The sequence below is a fragment of the Dasypus novemcinctus genome, chromosome 11 (genome assembly GCF_030445035.2).
Source record: "Dasypus novemcinctus isolate mDasNov1 chromosome 11, mDasNov1.1.hap2, whole genome shotgun sequence".
Lineage (NCBI taxonomy): Eukaryota > Metazoa > Chordata > Mammalia > Cingulata > Dasypodidae > Dasypus > Dasypus novemcinctus.
The window spans coordinates 1176477-1195984 of NC_080683.1; the positions used below are offsets into that span (position 1 = coordinate 1176477).

The 19508-nt window shown below is 41.5% G+C and overlaps 1 long non-coding RNA gene across 3 annotated transcripts in view; it reads right to left on the minus strand.

The window, feature by feature from the left end:
• Positions 1–13444: 13444 nt before the first annotated feature.
• LOC131280347 (uncharacterized) overlaps positions 13445–19508 on the minus strand; it is a 42136-nt gene continuing 36072 nt past the window's right edge. For 2 of the 3 annotated variants that reach the window (XR_011650027.1, XR_009187830.1), the window contains exons 2-3: positions 18304–18500; positions 16502–17537 (exon numbers count right to left, since the gene is read on the minus strand). This is a non-coding gene — a long non-coding RNA (uncharacterized lncRNA). Of the gene's footprint in view, positions 17538–18303; positions 18501–19508 lie in introns of all 3 variants that reach the window. The other variant, XR_009187831.2, reaches the window with a different exon arrangement.

The following is a 19508-nucleotide window of genomic DNA, read 5'->3' on the forward strand; positions in this document are numbered from 1 at the left end:
GAGTCAAGCTGGAAATTTGCAAGGGACAGAAGCCCAGATTTCACACCACAATTTGGAAATTAAACAGCAGACTCTTAGAAAAACAGTGGGTCAAAAAGGAAATCTCAAAAGAAATCAATGACTACCTTGAATCAAATGATAATGATAACACAACATACCAAAATTTATGGGATGCAGCAAAAGCACTACTGAGAGGAAAATTTATAGCCATAAATTCATATATCAAAAAAGAAGAAAGAGCAAAAAGTGAAGAGCTAACTGCACATTTGAAGGAATTAGAAAAACAACAACAAAGTATCCCAACAGGAAGAAGAAGGAAGGAAATAAGAAAGATAAGAGCAGAACTAAATGAAATAGAAAATAAGAAAGCACTTGAAAAGATAAACAAGACCAAGAGCTGGTTTTTTTGAGAAGATCAACAAAATTGACAAACCTTTAGCGAGACTAACAGAAAAAAAGAGAGAAGATGCAAATACACAAAATAAGAAATGAGAAAGGCAATATCACCACTGACCCCACAGAAATAAAGACTATCATAAGAGGATACTTTGAAAAACTATATTCCAACAAAAATGACAATCTAGAGGAAATGGACAAATTCCTAGAAACACATAAGCAGCCCATATTGACAAAAGAAGAAATTGATGATCTTAACAAACCAATCACAAGCAGAGAGATAAAATCAGTTATTAAAAATCTCCCAACTAAGAAGAGCCCAGGGCCAGATGGCTTCACAGGTGAATTCTACAAAACATTCCGGAAAGAACTGACACCAATCCTGCTGAAACTATTCCAAAAAATCGAAACAGAAAGAACATTACCCAACTCCTTCTATGATGCCAACATTACCCTAGTACCAAAGCCAAACAAAGACATCACAAGAAAGGAAAATTACAGACCAATTTCTCTAATGAACCTAGATGCAAAAATACTTAACAAAATACTTGCTAATCGTATTCAACAACACATTAAATGAATTATACACTACGACCAAGTGGGATTCATCCCAGGTATGCAAGGATGGTTCAACAAGAAAATCAATCAACGTAATACACCATATAAACAGATTGAAGGAAAAAAATCACATGATTATATCTATTGATGCAGAAAAAGCATTTGACAAAATACAGCACCCTTTCATGATAAAAACACTCCAAAAGATTGGAATACAAGGAAATTTTTTGATCATGAAAAAGAGTATATATGAAAAACCTAAAGCCAATATTGTTTACAATGGAGAAATCCTAGACTCTTTCCCTCTAAACTAAGGAACAAGACAAGGATGCCCACTGTCTCTGCTCCTATTTAACATTGTCTTAGAAGTACTTGCTCGAGCACTGAGGCAAGAACCAGAAATAAAAGGCATTCAAATTGGAAAGGAAGAAGTCAAAATTTCATTATTTGCAGATGACATGATCCTATACATAGAAAACCCTGAGAGATCTACAACAAAGATTCTAGAACTCATAAATGAGTTTAGTAAAGTCGCAGGTTATAAGATCAATGCGCAAAAATCAGTAGCATTTCTGTACACCAATAATGAGCAAGATCAGGAGGAAATCAAGAAACAAATACCATTCACAATAGAAAATAAAAAAATCAAATACTTAGGAATAAATTTAACTAAAGAGATAAAGAACTTATACACCGAGAACTATACAAGATTGTTCAAGGAAATCAAAGAAGACCTAAATAAATGGAAGACTATTCCTTGTTCATGGATAGGAAGACTGGACATTATTAAGATGTCTATCCTACCAAAACTGATCTATACATTCAATGCAATCCCAATAAAAATCAACACAGCCTTCTTTAAGGAACTAGAAAAACTAACTATGAAATTTATTTGGAAAGGAAAGAGACCCCGAAAAGCCAAAGACATACTGAAAAAGAAAAACGAAATTGGAGGAATCACACTACCTGACTTCAAAACATACTACAAAGCTACGGTGGTGAAAACAGCATGGTATTGGCATAAGGAGAGACATGTGGACCAATGGAATCGAATTGAAAGCTCTGATATAGAACCTCACATATACAGCCACATAATATTCGATAAAGGAAAACGGACTTTGGCCCAGTGGTTAGGGCATCCGTCTACCATATGGGAGGTCCGCGGTTCAAACCCCGGGCCTCCTTGACCCGTGTGGAGCTGGCCATGTGCAGTGCTGATACACGCAAGGAGTGCCGTGCCACGTAAGGGTGTCCCCCGCGTGGGGGAGCCCCACGCGCAAGGAGTGCGCCCGTGAGGAAAAGCCGCCCAGCGTGAAAAGAAAGAGCAGCCCTCCCCAGGAATGGCACCGCCCACACTTCCTGTGCGCCACTGACGACAACAGAAGTGGACAAAGAAACAAGACGCAGCAAATAGACACCAAGAACAGACAACCAGGGGAGAGGGGTGAACTAAATAAATAAATAAATCTTTAAAAATATATATTCGATAAAGCCACCAAACCCTCTCAACTGGGAGAGAGCGGCCTATTCAACAAATGGTGTCTGGAGAACTAGATAGCCATATGTAGAAGAATGAAAGAGGATTACCATCTCACACCTTATACAAAGATTAACTCAAGATGGATCAAAGACCTAAATATAAGAGCCAAGACCATAAAAACCTTAGAAAGCAGTGTAGGAAAACATCTACAGGACCTTGTAATAGGAAATGGATTTATGAATATCTCACCAAAAGCACAAGCAGCAAAAGAACTAATAGATAAATGGGAATTCCTCAAAATTAAAGCCTTCTGCACCTCAAAGGAGTTTGTCAAGAAAGTAAAAAGGGAGCCCACACAGTGGGAGAAAATATTTGGCAACCACATATCTGATAAGAAACTTATAACTTGCATATATAAAGAACTCCTATATCTTCAAAATAAAAAGATAAACAACCCATTTAAAAAATGGGAAAAAGATTTAAACAGATGCTTCTCCAAAGAAGAAATACAAATGGCTAAAAAGCACATGAAAAAATGCTCCAAATCTCTAGCTATCAGGGAAATGCAAATCAAAACTACAATGAGATACCATCTCACACCCATAAGATTGGCAGCTATGAAAAAAACAGAAGAATACAAGTGCTGGAGAGGATGTGAAGAAAGGGGAACACTCATCCACTGCTGGTGGGAATGCAAAAGGATCCAACCCTTCTGGAGGACAGTATGGCAGTTTCTCAAAAAACTAGCCATAGATTTGCCATATGACCCAGCAATACCACTGCTGGGTATATACCCAGCAGAACTGAAAACAAGGACACAAACCGATATATGTATACCAATGTTCATAGCAGCATTGTTCACTATCGCCAAAAGTTGGAATCAACCCAAATGCCCATCAACAGATGAGTGGATCAATAAAATGTGGTATATACACACAATGGAATACTACTCGGCTATAAGAACAAACACACTACAAACACATGTGATAACATGGATGAACCTTGAGAACCTTATGTTGAGTGAAGCAACCCAGACATTGAAGGACAAATACTACATGACCTCAATGATATGAAATAACCAAGCTGCCCAAGATAGCAAGAGACTGAACGATAGGCTTACAGGAAATCGGAGGGTGGAGGAAGGATGTGAGCTGATGTCTGCAGGGGTGGAATTTAAGACGAGTGGTAAGTATGAACACAAAGAAGAGATAAAAGGGGGGCAAGGGGTTGCCTTTGGTTGGGGCTTTGCGGGTTTGAGGGTGGCTGGGGAGGGGCGGATGGGTAACATTGCCCAAAAGTGGGGGGAGGGAGGGGTAGCATATGAACATAGGAGAGGGTCAGGTGTTGGTGGAGAGTAAAATGCCGAGAAAATCATATCAAAATATAATAAAGAGGGTTACCTGTTTAGAACACTCGGAGGGGAGAGTCTGATGCAGGACGGGCTCCTGGGGAATGTCTAAATGCTCATTCTGCCAGAGTGGGTGACACCATGGGTAGAAACCCAAGTAGTGAGAGTGGGGGTGGACCCACATCCTGGGGAGGACTAATGCCATCAAATAGAGGGAACTGTATCCCTCGAGAGAAAGGGTGGCTCCCAGGGCATTGGGGCAGTTGAGCAAGTTAGGCCCTGAACACTGTTCCATCTATCTCTGGAAGTGGCTCCTTGGGAAATGGAGGTTGGCTGTCACTGTGGGCACCAAGGTGGAAGGGAAAATGGACGTTAAATGTGTGGAACCAAGGTAAATGGGGGGTAAGAGAAGAGTTTCATGAGAGTACACAAGGATGGATATAAAACATGTAATATTATACCATAACATATAGGAGGTGACAGACTGATAATGTAAACCATAATGTAAAACATAGGATAACTAAGAATGTAAAAAACTGTGTATCCTAAAGTATGCACCACAATGTAAGCACAGATGTCACCTTGTTAGAAAGCTATTGTCTCAGACTCTGTACATCACGTTAAGTTAATATGATGTGAATAGGGTGTAAGGGTATCGCTGTGGAAGGGAAAAGGTTTTGTGGTGGATGTATGGGAGTGCTGTATATTATATATATGCATTGCTGTGGTCTAGGGCTCCTGTGAAGAGAAGCTCAATAATTAGGGGGAAAAAAAAAAAAGAAAAGAAAAAGATAGGATGTAGAATTTTTTCCAAGTCAACATGTATTCTTTATCTAACCTTTAAACCCATCGCTATATGCCATTTCCTAGTAAGGGACCCTGACATTATATTGGGCTTCAAATTTCAGGGAGTTCTGAATCACAGAGTGGTTCAACAATGGCAATGGAGGGATACTGGTATAGGATACCATTGACAGGTGATATATGGCTGACAGGGAGCTGTACAGAACATATGTCCAGGGTGCATGGTAATGTTTGGATATACTCATAGTGGCAACAATTAAAAACCACAGCAGGGGGGGTACTGGGTTCCTGGCCAGTGGTGCTCTGTCGTGGTCCCTAGGGGAGCAGTGACAGTCTCCCAGGTGCAGCGGCGGGGACCGGGAGGGAGTGAGGGTTCAACAGTGAGCCCCTGATGCTAATGACTATGGTTGTGAGCTGATAAGCCTAAAATAAGAACAAGGCCTAGAGCAGCATTGTGCCTGGGAATTTCCTCCTGTCAGCCTTCATGTTACTCAAATGTGGCCAGTCTGGATGCCAAACTCAGCATGTAAATGCAATGCCTTCCCCCCAGTGTGGGACATGGGACCCGGGGATGAGCCTCCCTGGCAACGAGGGACCACTATCAACTACCAACTGATGATGCAACTGGAAAATGACCTTATACGGAAGGTTCAACGCGGATCAGCAGAATATCCCTGTCTACATAAAATAACATGACTTTAAAATGCTGTTTGACCTAATGTAAGGGGGAAATGGAAAGGAGAAATGAGTTTATATGGCTACGAGTCTCTAAAAAAAGAGTCTGGAGGCTGGCAGAAGGATTGCCCTTATGCACAACTGAGCAGAGTCTGAGAGACAGATAAAGGAGATACAACCCCCAGATATTGGTTCCTTTGAGGGCTAAAGAGACCCATGGGAGTTATGGTCATGGCCGATGGGGTTAACTACCAGGTCAGATGGCCCCTCTTTGGAAAGGGTGTTTATGTGTGATGAATCTGGACTCAGATGGGACCTCTCTTCATAAGACTTTCATGCTAATGTGCTGGAGGTGCAGTTAGTGTTGGGGTTTAAGATATATTTAGGGGATTTGAATCTCTGGACTGACAATGTGATAGCCAGGTCCTGAGCCTCAACAGACTCCAGCACCTACAATCTGATTCATTGGACTCACCACACTCAGCTAAGATGGAGCTGAAGAAGGACAACCACCACACCATGGAGCCTAGAGTGATTACAACTGAAAGTGGGAGGATTGCATCCAGCATCCATGTGAAATCTGAGCCTCCTCTTGACATAGAGGTGCAATGGACACAACCAATCCAATGTCCACATAGAAAAGGTGGCATTGGATTGGGAAAAGTGGACATGGTGGCTGATGGGTATGGGGAAAGGCAGGAAGAGATGAGAGGTGGAGGCGTCTTTGGGACATGGAGCTGCCCTGGATGGTGCTTCAGGGGCAATCACCAGACATTGTAAATCCTCACAGGGCTCACTGGATGGAATGGGGGAGAGTATGGGCCATGATGTGGACCATTGACCATGAGGTGCAGAGGTGCCCAAAGATGTACTTACGAAATGCAATGTATGTGTCATGATGATGGGAATGAGTGTTGCTAGGGGGGGGGGGAGAGGTGGGGTGGGGGTGGTGGGGTTGAATGGGACCTCATATATATGTATATTTTTAATGTAATATTATTACAAAGTCAATTAAAAAAGAAAATAATAAAAGATAAAAGATACAAAATTATTAATGAAAATGTGTTATTGTATATAACACATACATAAATAATCTTAGCATCGTCCTTCAAAGGCCAATGTTCACTTAAGTGAAAATAAGAAATTATATTCTCAAACACATCAATTCACTATATCCTGGTGTATATGTGTTTATGAATGATGACAAAATGTGTACATATATTATTGTGTCCTTTGCTCACTAAACTTTGATAATATTATTCATTTAAAAGTACTATTTTATGGACTTATTTGCCTCAATAAACACTTTTATCAAACTTTTACACACACACACACACACACAAAAAAGATGGATCAAAGGCCTAAATATAAGAGCCAAGACCATAAAGACCTTGGAAAGCAGTGTAGGGAGACATCTACAAGAATGGCTTCATGAACATCACACCAAAAGCACGAGCAGCAAAAGAACAAATAGATAAATGGGACTTCCTCAAAATTAAAGCCTTCTGCACCTCAAAGGAGTTTGTCAAGAAAGTAAAAGGGAACCTACAAAATGGGAGAAAATATTTGGCCATCATATATATGATAAGAGACTTATAACTTGCATATATAAAGAATTCCTATATCTTGAAAATAAAAAGATAAACAACCCATTTAAAAAATAGAAAAAAGATTTAAACAGACACTTCTCCAAAGAAGAAATACAAGTGGCTAAAAAGCACATGAAGAAAATGCTCCAAATCTCTAGCTATCAGGGAAATGCAAATCAAAACTACAATGAGACACCATATTACTCCCATAAGATTGGCAAGTATGAAAAAAACAGAAGAATACAAATGCTGGAGAGGATGTGAAGAAATGGGAACACTCATCCACTGCTGGTGGGAATGCAGAAGGATCCAACCATTCTGGTGGACAGATTGGCGGTTTCTCAAAAAACTAAACATAGGTTTGCCATCTGACCCAGCAATACCACGGCTGGGTATATACCCAGCAGAACTGAAAACAAAAACACAAACCGATATATGCACACCAGTGTTCATAGCAGCATTGTTCACTATCGCCAAAAGTTCGAATCAACCCAAATGCCCATCAACAGATGACTGGATCAAAACGCAGCATGTAAATGCAATGCCCTCCCCCCAGCATGGGACATGACATCTGGGGATGAGCCTCCCTGGCACTGAGGGATCACTATCAAGTACCAACTGATGATGCAACTAGAAAATGACCTTGAATTAAAGGTTCAATGCGGACCAGCAGAATATCCCTGTCTACATATAATAACAGGAGTTAAAAATGCTGTTTGACCTAAATTAAGGGGGAAATGGAAAGGAGAAATGAGTTTATATGGCTATGAGTCTCTAAAAAGAGTCTGGAGGATGTCAGAAAGATTGCCCTTATGCACACTTGAGAAGAGTCTCAGAGACAGATAAAGTGGATACAACCCCAGGTATTGGTTCTTTTGAGGGCTAAAGAGACCCACAGGTTCTACGGTCATGGCAGATGGGGTTCACTGCCATGTCAGTTGACCCTTCTTTGGAGCTGATGTTTCTGCATGATGGAGCTGGACTCAGATGGGATCTCTTTTCACAAGGCTTTCATGCTACTTGACTGGAATTGTATTTGGTGCTGGGGTTTAAGATATATCTAGGGAATTTGAATCTCTGGACTGACAATATGATAGCCAGGCCCTGAGCCTCAATAGACTTCAACTCCTACACTCTGATTTATTGGACTTGCCCCACTCAGCTAACATGGAGTTGTAGAATGTCAACCACCACACCATGGAGCTTAGAATGCCTACAACTGAAAGCAGGAGGATTGCATCCAGTATTCATGTGGAATCTAAGCCTCCTGACATAGATGTGCAATGGACACAACCAATCCAATGTCCACAGAGAAAATGTGGCATTGGTGTGGGAAAAGTGGCCATGGTGGCTGATGGGTGCGGGGAATGGAAGACATGAGATGTGGAGGTGTTTTTGAGACTTGGAGTTGTCCTGGGTGGTGCTTCAGGGACAATTATTGGACATTGTAGATCCTCCCAGGGCCCACTGCATGCAACGTGGGATAGTATGGGCTATGATGTGGACCACTGACCATGAAGTGCAGCAATGCCCAGAGATATATTACCAAATGCAATGGATATGTCATGATGATGGGATAGAGTGTTGCTGGGGGGGGAGTGGTGGGGTGGGGGTGGTGGGGTTGAATGGGACCTCATATTTTTTTAATGTAGTATTTTTACAAAATGAATTATAAAAATTAAAAGATAAAAAAACAGATGAGTGGATCAATAAAATGTGGTATATACATACAATGGAATACTACTCAGCTTTAAGAACAAATACACTACAAACACACGTGATAACATGGATGAATCTTGAGAAACTTACGTTAAGTGAAGCAACTCAGGCATTGAAGGACAAATACTACATGACCTCAATGATATGAAATAAGCAAGCTGCCTCAAAGAGCTAGATACTGGGACATAGGCTAGAGACTGGGAGTTAGGAAATTGGGGGGTAGAGGAAGGATGTAAGCTGACATCTACATGGGTGAAATCTATGATAAGCTGAAGGTAAGTATGTGTACAAGGAAGGGATAAAATGGGGGAATAGGGTTACCTTTGGGTGGGGCTTTGCATGTTTGAACGGAGCTAGGAATGGGCGGATGGGTAATATTGCCCAAGAAATTGGGGGGAGGGTGGGGCAACATACATAGGAGATTGTCAGGTGTTGGTTGAGAGTATAATGCTGAGAAAACCTTTTCAAAATATAATTAGGAAAGTTACCTGTTTAAGAAACTCAAAGGGGATAATCTGATGCAGGACAGACTCCTAGGGAATATCTGAATGCTCATTTTGCCAGAGTGGGTTATACCATTGGGTAGAGACCCATATAATGAGAGTGAAGGTTGACCCACATCCTGGGGAGGACTAATACCATCAAAGAGAGGGAACTGTATGTCTCAAGAGAAAGGGTGGCTCCCAGGTCATTAGGGCAGTTGAGCATGTCAAGCCCTCAACACTGTTGCAAGAATCTCTGAACATGGCACCTCAAGAAATGAAGATTGACTGTCACTGTGGGCCCCAAGGGGAGGGGGAAATATATATTGAATAGATGGAACCAAAGTAACTGTGAGGGCAAAAGAAGTTTTTCACAAGAGTACACAAGGATGGATATAAAACATGTAATATTTCACCAAAAACATATAGGGGATGACAGACTAATAATGTAAACCATAATGTAAAACATAGGATAACTAAAAAATTTAGAAAACTGGATAGCCTAAAGTATAAACCACAATGTAAACACAAATGTTACCTTGTTTGAAAGCTATTGTCTCAATATCTGTACATCAGTTTCAGTAAATATGATCTGAATAAGTTAAAAGATTATCGCTGTGGAAGGGAAAAGGTTTTATAATTGATATGTGGGAGTACTGAATATTGTATATATGAATTACTGTGATCTAGGGCTCTTGTGAAGAGAAGCTCAATAATGTGGAATGGACACAGCCAAGCCAAGGTCCACAGGAAGGAGGAATACAGTAGGGATTAGAGTGGACTTAATGATATTCTATTCATGAACTGTTGTGGTTAATAATCAAGAAAATGTGGCACTGGTGTGGAAAAAGTGGCCATGGTGCCTGCTGGGTGAGGGGAATGGGAGGAAGAGATGAGATGTGGAGGCATTTTCGGGACTTGGAGTTGTCCTGGGTGGTGCTGCAGGGACAATTGCCGGACATTGTATGTCCTCCCATGGCCCACTGGATGGAACATGGAGGAGTGTGGGCTATGGTGTTGACCATTGGCCATGGGGTGCAGTGATGCCCAGAGATGTACTCACCAGATGCAATGAATGTGTCATGATGATGGGGGAGAGTGTTACTGTGGGGGGTTTGGTGGGGTGGGGGCGGTGGGGGTGAATGGGGACCTCATATTTTTTTAATGTAATATTTTTTAAAAAAATGAATAAATAAAAAAAATAAAACAATATTCTGGAGGTAGTATGATCCTTTACAAAAATAGACATTTTAAAAGGGAGATGAGGGGAAGCAGATGTGCCTCACATGATAGGGCTTCTACCTACCATATAGTAGGACCTGGGTTTGATCCCTGGGACCTCCTGTTGAAAAAGAAGAAGAAGAAGCATGCGCCACATGATCAGCCAGTGCCCACATGGTGAGTCAGTGTCTGCAGAGTGTGCCAGTGCCCATGCAAGTGAGTAGCACAGAAAGATGATGATGCAACAAAAGAGAGATGAAGGGGAGAGTCAAAGTGAAGCACAGCAGAGACCAGGAACTGAGGTGGCACAATTGACATCAAACCTCTCTCCACATCAGTGGTCCCCAGGATCAAGTACTGTTGAGTCCTAGAGGAGAAAAAAATGAAGAAAAGACCAAAAGAGAAATAGATGCAGAAGATCACACAGCGAATGGACATACACAGCAAAAATAGCAGAGTGGGGGGAGAGGAAGAGGAGTAAATAAATACTTTTTAAAAAAGGAAGATGACTTGATTCTTTTAAGAATTGCATTCATATTAAAGACTACATGCTGGGCAGTGAATTGTTGTGATAAGAAACATAATAAATGCCTTCTAGGCCAATTACTCATAAGGCAAATAAAACTTCTTTCAACCACCTACTAAAGGCAGAACAATAATCCCAGAAAATGCTGCCGTTTTAACAGGGGAAAAACCAAATCTCAAATTTGCATGTATATGCTGTTTATAAAAATCTTATTGGAAAATCCATTATGTCTTATCCAGCAATAACCATGAAAAACAAAATTATTTTTCTGTAAACCATTTGCAACTTTCCTATCCTTTGTTTTTATCCTGCATTTTTCTCTTTTTAAAATTTTGCAATAACCAATGATGTTGCTTTAAGAAAGAACTATTCTATTTTCTCTACAAAACCATATCCTGCATACCATGTGTATTAGTCAACCAAAGGGGTGCTGGTGAAAAATGTCAGAAATTGGTTGGCTTTTATAAAAGGTATTTATTTGGGGTAGGAGCTTGCATATACCAGGCCATAAGCATAAGTTACTTGCCTCACCAAAGTCTATTTGGAGCAAGATGGCTCCTGATGGCTGCGAGGGTTCAGACTTCCTGGGTACCTCCCTTTCAGCGTCTTGCTTCTCTCTGGGTTCAAGGTTCCTTTCTTCCAAGGTCTTGCTTCTTCCTGGGCTCAGCATTCCTCTCTTCCCTGTGCTGGCTTCTCTTTCTTCTGTGAGTTTACTTCACAGGGCACCAGCTTAAGGCTTCAGCATCAAACTCTAATGTAAAAACCCTCATATCAAAACTCCAACTTTGTCCTTTGCCATGCCTTTTATCTGTGAATCCCCACCCACCAAGGGATGGAGACCCAGTGCCCTAATGATGTGGTACAATCAAAACCCTAATCATCACTCAATCATGCCCAGGTACAGATCAGATTACAAGCATAATCCAATATTTCTTTTTTTAATTCATCAATTAAATCAAACTTCTGCACCATGCAAGCTTGATTTAGCATAAGCCTAAGGTTTTAAGGTATTAGCAGATCTTAGGCTCTATCTTAAAGTTGTCAATTTATACAAAACTCAAGTACTGTTGAAATCAAATTTTGATTCTCTTTCGTTAGGTTAAAACTTATTTTTTTCTACCATGAACATCTAGGAGCACACTATAAGGAATCTGTTAAAGATGCTATTTTTGAATCACTAAGCCTTTTAGAATTTCTGAATATCAATCAAATGATGCACTCCTAATTTGTTGAAGACCAGGAGTTTCTTTTTCAAGTGCACACCTCAAATGGTTGTCCTTGGTTAATTCAAACATTCCCCAAGTAACCATGGCAAATTCAAGTCATCCTTGGTGAGATTCACCCATGTATTCAGAAACAAATATGAACTGGTACCACAGTGAGAAAAGAGATATTAGAGAATTTTTCAGGAGAGAAGAAAAGAGATTTAGATGATGAAGTCCCCATGATCAAATAAAGGTTCCAAAAATGAAAATTGTATAGAGGCCCATATTAGTCAGATTCTCTAGGGAAACAAAACCAACAGAGGATATCTGTAAATAGTTTGAGGTTTTATAAAATTGCCTCATGCAGCCATGGCAATGCATAAGTCCAAATTCTTCAAGGCAGGCAGCAAACCAGGGGTTCCAGTGAAGGTCTTTGATGAGCTCCCAGGAGATGTTAAAATAGAGATAGGGCATGCCTTAAACCAGTAACACTTCCTTATTATATTTTTTAAAGAGTTTTCTCAACATTATAGTTTCAACCACATACCCGACAATCTCCTGTGTTCACATGATACCCCTTAATCCTTCCTGCAATTCCATGGATCATCTGACCCATCTTCCCAACCCTAGCCCCCCTGAAGCCTGCAAAGCCCAACCCAATAGTATCCCTATGCCCCTGTCTTATTCCTTCATTGCACAACTACGTACCTCCACTTTATCATAGATTTTGCCTGTGTGGGCATTGGCTCACAGCCTTTCTCTCCCCCCATATTTTCTGTAAGCCTATCTTCCCGTCTCTAGCTCTCTGAGACAGCTTGATTTGCTTAATTCTTATCAGGGACATCATGTAGTATTTGTCCTTCAGTGCCTGGCTTGCTTCACTTAACATAAGGTCCTCAGGGTTCATCCATGTTATCCCATGTGTTAGTACTGTATTCCTCCTTACAGCTGAGTAGTATTCCATTGTATGTATATACCACATTTTGTTTATCCATTCATCTGTTGATGGGCATTTGGGTTGATTCAAACTTTTGGCAAATAGTGGATAATGCCACTATGAACACTGGTGTGCATGCATCAGTTTGTGTCCTTGTTTTCAGTTCTAGGTATATACCCAGCAGTGGAATTACTGGGTCATATGGCAAATCTATAGCTGGTTTTTTGAGTAACTACCAAACTGTCCTCCAGAATGGCTGGATCCTTCTACATTCCTACCAGCAGTGGATGAGGGTTTCCATTCCTCCACATCCTCTACAGCACTTATAGTCTTCTGTTTTTTAACAGCTGCCGGTCTAATGAGTGCAAGATGGTATCTCATTGTACTTTTGATTTGCATTTCCCTAACAGCTAGTGATGTTGAGCACCTTTTCATTTGCTTTTTAGCCATTTGTATTTCTTCTTTGGAGAAGTGTCTGTTCAAATCTCTTGCCCATTTTTTTTTCTTTTTTCTTTTTAATTATTTATTTATTTTTTTAAATTACATTATGAAAAATATGAGGTCCCATTCAACCCCACCGCCCCCGCCCCCCACTCCCCCCACAGCAACACTCTCTCCCATCATCATGACACATCCATTGCACCTGGTAAGTTCATCTCTGAGCATCACTGCACCCCATAGTCAATGGTCCACATCATAGCCCAGACTCTCTCACGTTCCATCCAGTGGGCCCTGGGGGGATCTATAATGTCCCATAATTGTCCGTGAAGCACTATCCAGGACAACTCCACGTCCCGAAAACGCCTCCACATCTCATCTCTTCCTCCCGTTCCCCACACCCAGCAGCCCCCATGGCTACCATTCCCACACCCATTCCACATTTTCTCTGTGGACATTGGATTGGTTGTGTCCATTGCACATCTATGTCAAGTGAGGGCTTAGATTCCATATGGGTACTGGATGCACTCCTCCCGCTTCCAGTTGTAGACACTCTAGGCTCCATGTTGTGGTGGTTGACCTTCTTCAACTCCATGTTAGCTGAGTGGAGTAAGTCCAATAAATCAAAGTATAGGAGCTGAAGTCTGTTGAGGCTCTGGGCCTGGGTGTCATATTATCAGTCCAGAGATTCAAATCCCCTACATATATCTTAAACCCAGCACCGACTACAATTCCAATAAAGTAGCATGCAAGTCTTGTGAAAAGAGATCGCCTCTGAGTCCAATTCCATCATGCAGAAACACCAGGTCCAAAGAAGGGCTATCTGTCAAGGCAGTGAACCCCTTCTGCCATGACCATAGAACCCGTGGGTCTCTTTATCCCTCAAAATAACCAATACCTGGGGTTGTATCTACCTTATCTGTCTCTTAGACTCTGTTCAGTTGTACATAGGGGTATTCCTTCTGACAACCTCCAGACTCTTTTTTAGAGACTCACAGCCTTATAATCTCATTTCTCCTTTCCATTTCCCCCTTACATTAGGTCAAACAGCTTCCCGAAGTCATGTTATTATATGTAGACAGGTATATTCTGCTGTTCCGCATTGAATCTTTAATTCAAGGTCATTTTATAGTTGCTTCTTCAGCTGGTATGTGGTAGTGATCCCTCAGTGCCAGGGAGGCTCATCCCCGGGTGTCATGTCCCATGCTGGGGGGAATGCATCGCATCTACATGCTGAGTTTGGCTGTGAGAGTTCTCTTGCCCATTTTTAAAATGGGTTGTCTTTATTTTCAAGATACAGGATTTCTTTTTATATGCTTGATGGGGCAACTGGCACAGGGTTCACCTGGGGCAGGCTTCTAGGGAGTATGTGAGTGCTTATTTTGCCATACTGTGTTATATCAGTGGGTGGAGACCAGCACAATGAGTGGGAAGGTGTTACACCCCCATCCTGGGTAGGCCTGACATTCTCAAACAGAGGGGAGGGTATCTCTTGAGAGCATGGGTGGCTTCCAATTGGGGAGGACAGACTAGTGTGTCAAGCTGTCAGCATTGGTGCAAGTATCTATGAATCTTGTCTTTCAGGCAGTGAAGCTTGGTTGTCACTGTGGTCCCCAGTGGAAAGGGAGAGAGGAATAGAATGGATGGAAGAGGGGTTAACTGGTGGCAATGGAAGTATTTTGCATGATCCTGCAATGATGGATACAGGCCATGTTAAATTTCACCAAAAATTTATAAAAATGTATAGTTTAAAATGTAAACCATAATGAAGCCATGGTTAGCAGCTATGTATCAATATTTGTACATCAGTTGCAGCAAATGTGACATCCATGTGTAAAAAGAACAGTGCTAGGGGAGGAGAAAAAGAGTTTGATGTTGTGTATATGGGAGTCCTATATATTCTAAATGTGACTTTACTGTGATCTAAAAATTTTTTGAAAACATCATTTTAAAAAAGAATGCAGACACAGGAATAAATTGAAAAGATTGCCTTACCACTGTACATACAGGGCAACACCTAATACAGTGATGAAAGGCAAAAAGTAAAAAAAAGTTTTGAATCACAGAGGGGTTCAACTATGGCAGAGGAGGAGCACTGATGTAGGATGCCATTTAAGGAGGATGCATGGGTGGGAGGGAGTTTTCCAGGGCATGCATATAAGTTATAAACATATGTTTGGATGTTTGTTGGGTATTGACATAGTGGGTAGAGTTTCACATGATAACTGAGGGAGTGCTGCCCATTTTAGTTGTTCTAAAGTGACCCTGCTGCTACATACTACTGGTATACAAGATATCAAGAAGTACAAGAATGAAATGAAACCACTGTCTATGATCTGAGCTTCCTGCCACTCTGAAGTAGGTCCATATAGTTTTCTTCTTAATTTCTCTAGGTTAAAATAATATATTTTGCATGATTTCAATCATTTATAATTTTTGAAATTTGTCTTATGACTCAGAATATACTCTCTTCAAATATTTCATACACACATGCAGGCATTTTATTCTGCAGTTCTTTGGTAGAGTGTTTTATAAATGCCTTTTGGTTATGCTGTTGATTAGATAGGTTGAGTCTTCTCTATTTTTTTATGACTTTCTGCTTACATTCTATTATTTTTTAGGGTGGGTTTTGAAATAGCCAAATAAAATTGTTGATTTTTCTGTTTTTCCATTCATTAGTAGCAACAGTTTTTCGTGGTTTGAATTAAACAATATATAGTCTTGATGAATTGAACTTTTTTATATTGAAATATTGCTCTTTATCCCTTGTAATTTTCTTTGCTTCAAAATATGATTTTTCTATTGTTAACAGTCATTCCAAATTTCTGCTTTTAGATCTTTACTTGATAACCTGTGTTTAAAATGTAAAGTGTGTTTCTTATGGAAATAATATAATTGGTTCTGCTCTTTAAAATAAAATCAACCTCTTCTTTTTACTTGAATTTTACCACAAACCAATAAATTCCTCTAACAAAGTCCATAATAATTGTGCTGTCCTATTATACTTTGAAGGGACCACCTGCAATTTCCCCTGTCAGAGTCCTGGATGAAGTTCTACCCTCCCCCACTTCAAGCCCACCTGCCCTCTGCCTCTCCCCCCTGTAGAATGTTTGAGTGCTCCGTTCTAGTCCTGTTGAGATTCAAACTTCTCTACCCTTTCCGTGGATTCCTGAGAATCTGTTGACAGCAGTTCACTCTAAGGGCGTAGAATTGAATCTTTGCTAGAGGTTGTCAGATAGTGGTGGTCAGTGTCCAAGTGTACCGAGGTGACTTCAAAAGGTAAGCACTTAGGATAAGGTGGTGTGTTATCAGGGTCCCTGATATCCTTCAAATCCATAGAAATTCAAATTTGGCCCATCTTCTTGGAACAAGACTTGAGATGAATCTCGAGGAAGGAGAAATCACTGGGCTCCACCAAGAACCTCTCACCTGGAAATTGGTGGGGTAGGTTGGAAAGCCAAGACTTAGAGTTGAGGAAGGGGTCTCCTTAGATATGTGAGAGGGCTACAATAGGTATGAGAAAGTTTGGATGCAGAAAGAGTTTCTCTCTAGAAAAAAGCCACATAACAAGTGTATTAAATGTTAGCAGGTTTACATTGTGTGTTAGTGTAGAGAGGCTTGTCTCCACCCTTTGTCATTACTTCAGGCACCTGGGAACTTATGATTTTACTGGAAGAATATGACCTGGAGTAAATGAGATCCTATGGGGACAGTTAGAATCAATGGTCTAACGTAAAAAAACTTTTCGGTAGAGTTTATTGTGGTGAAGTCAGCAGAGAAATATCCTGTCTGTGAGGCAGCCTGGAAGTTACTCTAACTGTCCCAGCCCAGAGCCTCTAAGCTCCTACCAGCCCAGAGGCCTTTTGCTTTCACTCCTGGTGAATGTTTTCTTTCATTCTATGTTTCCAGGGCACTTGTGGTAACTTCAGCTAGTTTCAGAGATTGGGTTTACCTGGATTTTATGACTTTTTCTTTAACTGTGTAAACTCAGGTGTTCAACCAATTCATCTTCTCTAATTCCTCATGGTGAACCCTCAGCTCTTCATTTTAAAGTTGAGGTGAAGATGTTGCTCATAGTCCATGAATACTTCATGGTCATGGAATAGATAGTGACTGCTATTTGTTTTCAGTAAAACCCTCAATGACAGGTGGTTTCTTTCTGAAAAGGGGAAGGAGAAGAGATACAATTAGGTATATGTTACTCTATCACTAATAGTACTAGAAGTAATAGTAGTATTGGTAACAGTCTGAAGAGACGATGCAGAACATAATCTTAAGAATTTTCCACCTTCATAACTCCCTTGTGCTGCCTAGAACTTACCCAAAAGAACATCCCTTATCTGCTCTTAAGCATGCTGAGGGGTATTTTTTCCAAAGAATTCCTTGACACCAGCTCTTTGGTCAAGAGGCTGACTGAATGCCTTCACCAAATATTGAGTCTGGCTGAATTTCTGGTAGCGATTTCCTCAGAGAGGGGCTGTCCTGACAGCACGTGCTTCCTTCTCCTTAGCACTCAGAGGTCTGGGAGCCTCACTGAATGGGAGCAAGTTCTCTTATGGGAAAACCCTGATCTGGAGTTCTAGAACCTAAAATCACTAGAGGGACAGGAGCTATTCTGAATTTCCTCCACCTATGTCCCTGCTCACGTTTTGAAATTCATAGCTCTGATTCTCTTGACGTATGCATGGCCATTCCAACAGAACGGCATGCCTGTTCCAGCACCACAAAGGAGAAACACGTCTGTCAGTGAGAAAGTGATTTATTGCAAATGCACAAGCAAGGAACTGGGAGAATCTTCCCAAAACCAGTTCAAAGTGAGAATTTGTATAGGGAAAAAACTAGGGGAGAGATGAAAAGAAAAGCAAGTCAAAAACAAGAAACAAGTGATGACTTTAGACCTTCCAGGGGTCTTGTGAGGAGGGTACCTGCAATTTTCCAGTCCTGTGTCATCTCAAACACGTTAAACTCATAATCACTCAGTTTTAGTGATTTATCAGTGACAGTTTAGATTCAGATATTGGTGCTTTTGATGCTATTCTCTGGTTTTGCCTTCAGTTGATATTTCATTCTTCTTGTTCCTGTAACCAGAACTGGGAAGGTCTGGTTGATGTCCTCTTGGGAGCTAAGAAGAAAGAGTAACTATTAAGATTGGATTAAGAGAAAACTATGTTAGTTATGCCTGGGTAGATCCAGAGCTGTGTAGGTGAAGAAATTTTTAATAAGCACTTTTTCCAGCTCTCAATTTCCTAATGAGTAAAGGACAGCTCCTGAGAGCCTCAAGAGTGTTGCCTTTGTGACCTCTAAATTCACCCATTTCCTTATCTCTACAGTATCTCCATTGCTGGGACCAGACAAGACCATGAACTCTGGAGTCTCCCTGTATCCTGGCACTGCCCTGCCAATCCCTTCACCCATTCCTGGCCCACCACCCCCACCTCCCTGGGGGCAGCACCTACCCCCATCTTTCCTTCCTGGCAGCTCTCTGCTGCTGCCTGCTTTCCCCAGACCACAGTTGGTGACAGGAAAGGGGGGCCTTGTCCCCACTGGGACTGGAGGTGAGAAGATCATTGTTCAAATCAGAAAACTAGGGGGACCAGCAGAGCCCCCTCCTACTCAGCCCTTTATCCTTCCTCAGATGCCCCACATTTCAAGTGACCCAAGGATCCTCTGTGGGGGTGCTCAGCTTACCCCTCCTGGGATCTTGAGGGCCTCTGCTCTGGAGCCCTTGATCCCAGCCTCAGCCATGGGGTGCACCCAGTCTGCTGAGGAAGGCTGGATCCCAGGCCTTCCTCCTCAGGCTCCACCACCACCTGCCCAGTTGGCCCCCAGTATTCCTCCAGGGAATGCTTTCTTCAGGCCACAGGGGGCCTCCATGGACAGAGGTCCTCCCTCCACCCAGTCCAAGGATGACTCCTGTAAGCTCAAGAGTGTCCAGAACTTCTGATGTTGGCAGTGCTTCAAGTCCCTGGCCCAGAGGCACATCGCCCAAGCCCTGATGCTGAAGCTCTTTCCTGCTTCTCCTGTGAGTGGCTTCCTCTTGGAGACACATTTGACCGTTCTGCACCATTCAGATACAGAGGACTAGGGGATGGATACCCCAGGTTAATGTCTCCAGAATTTCTTGACAGTA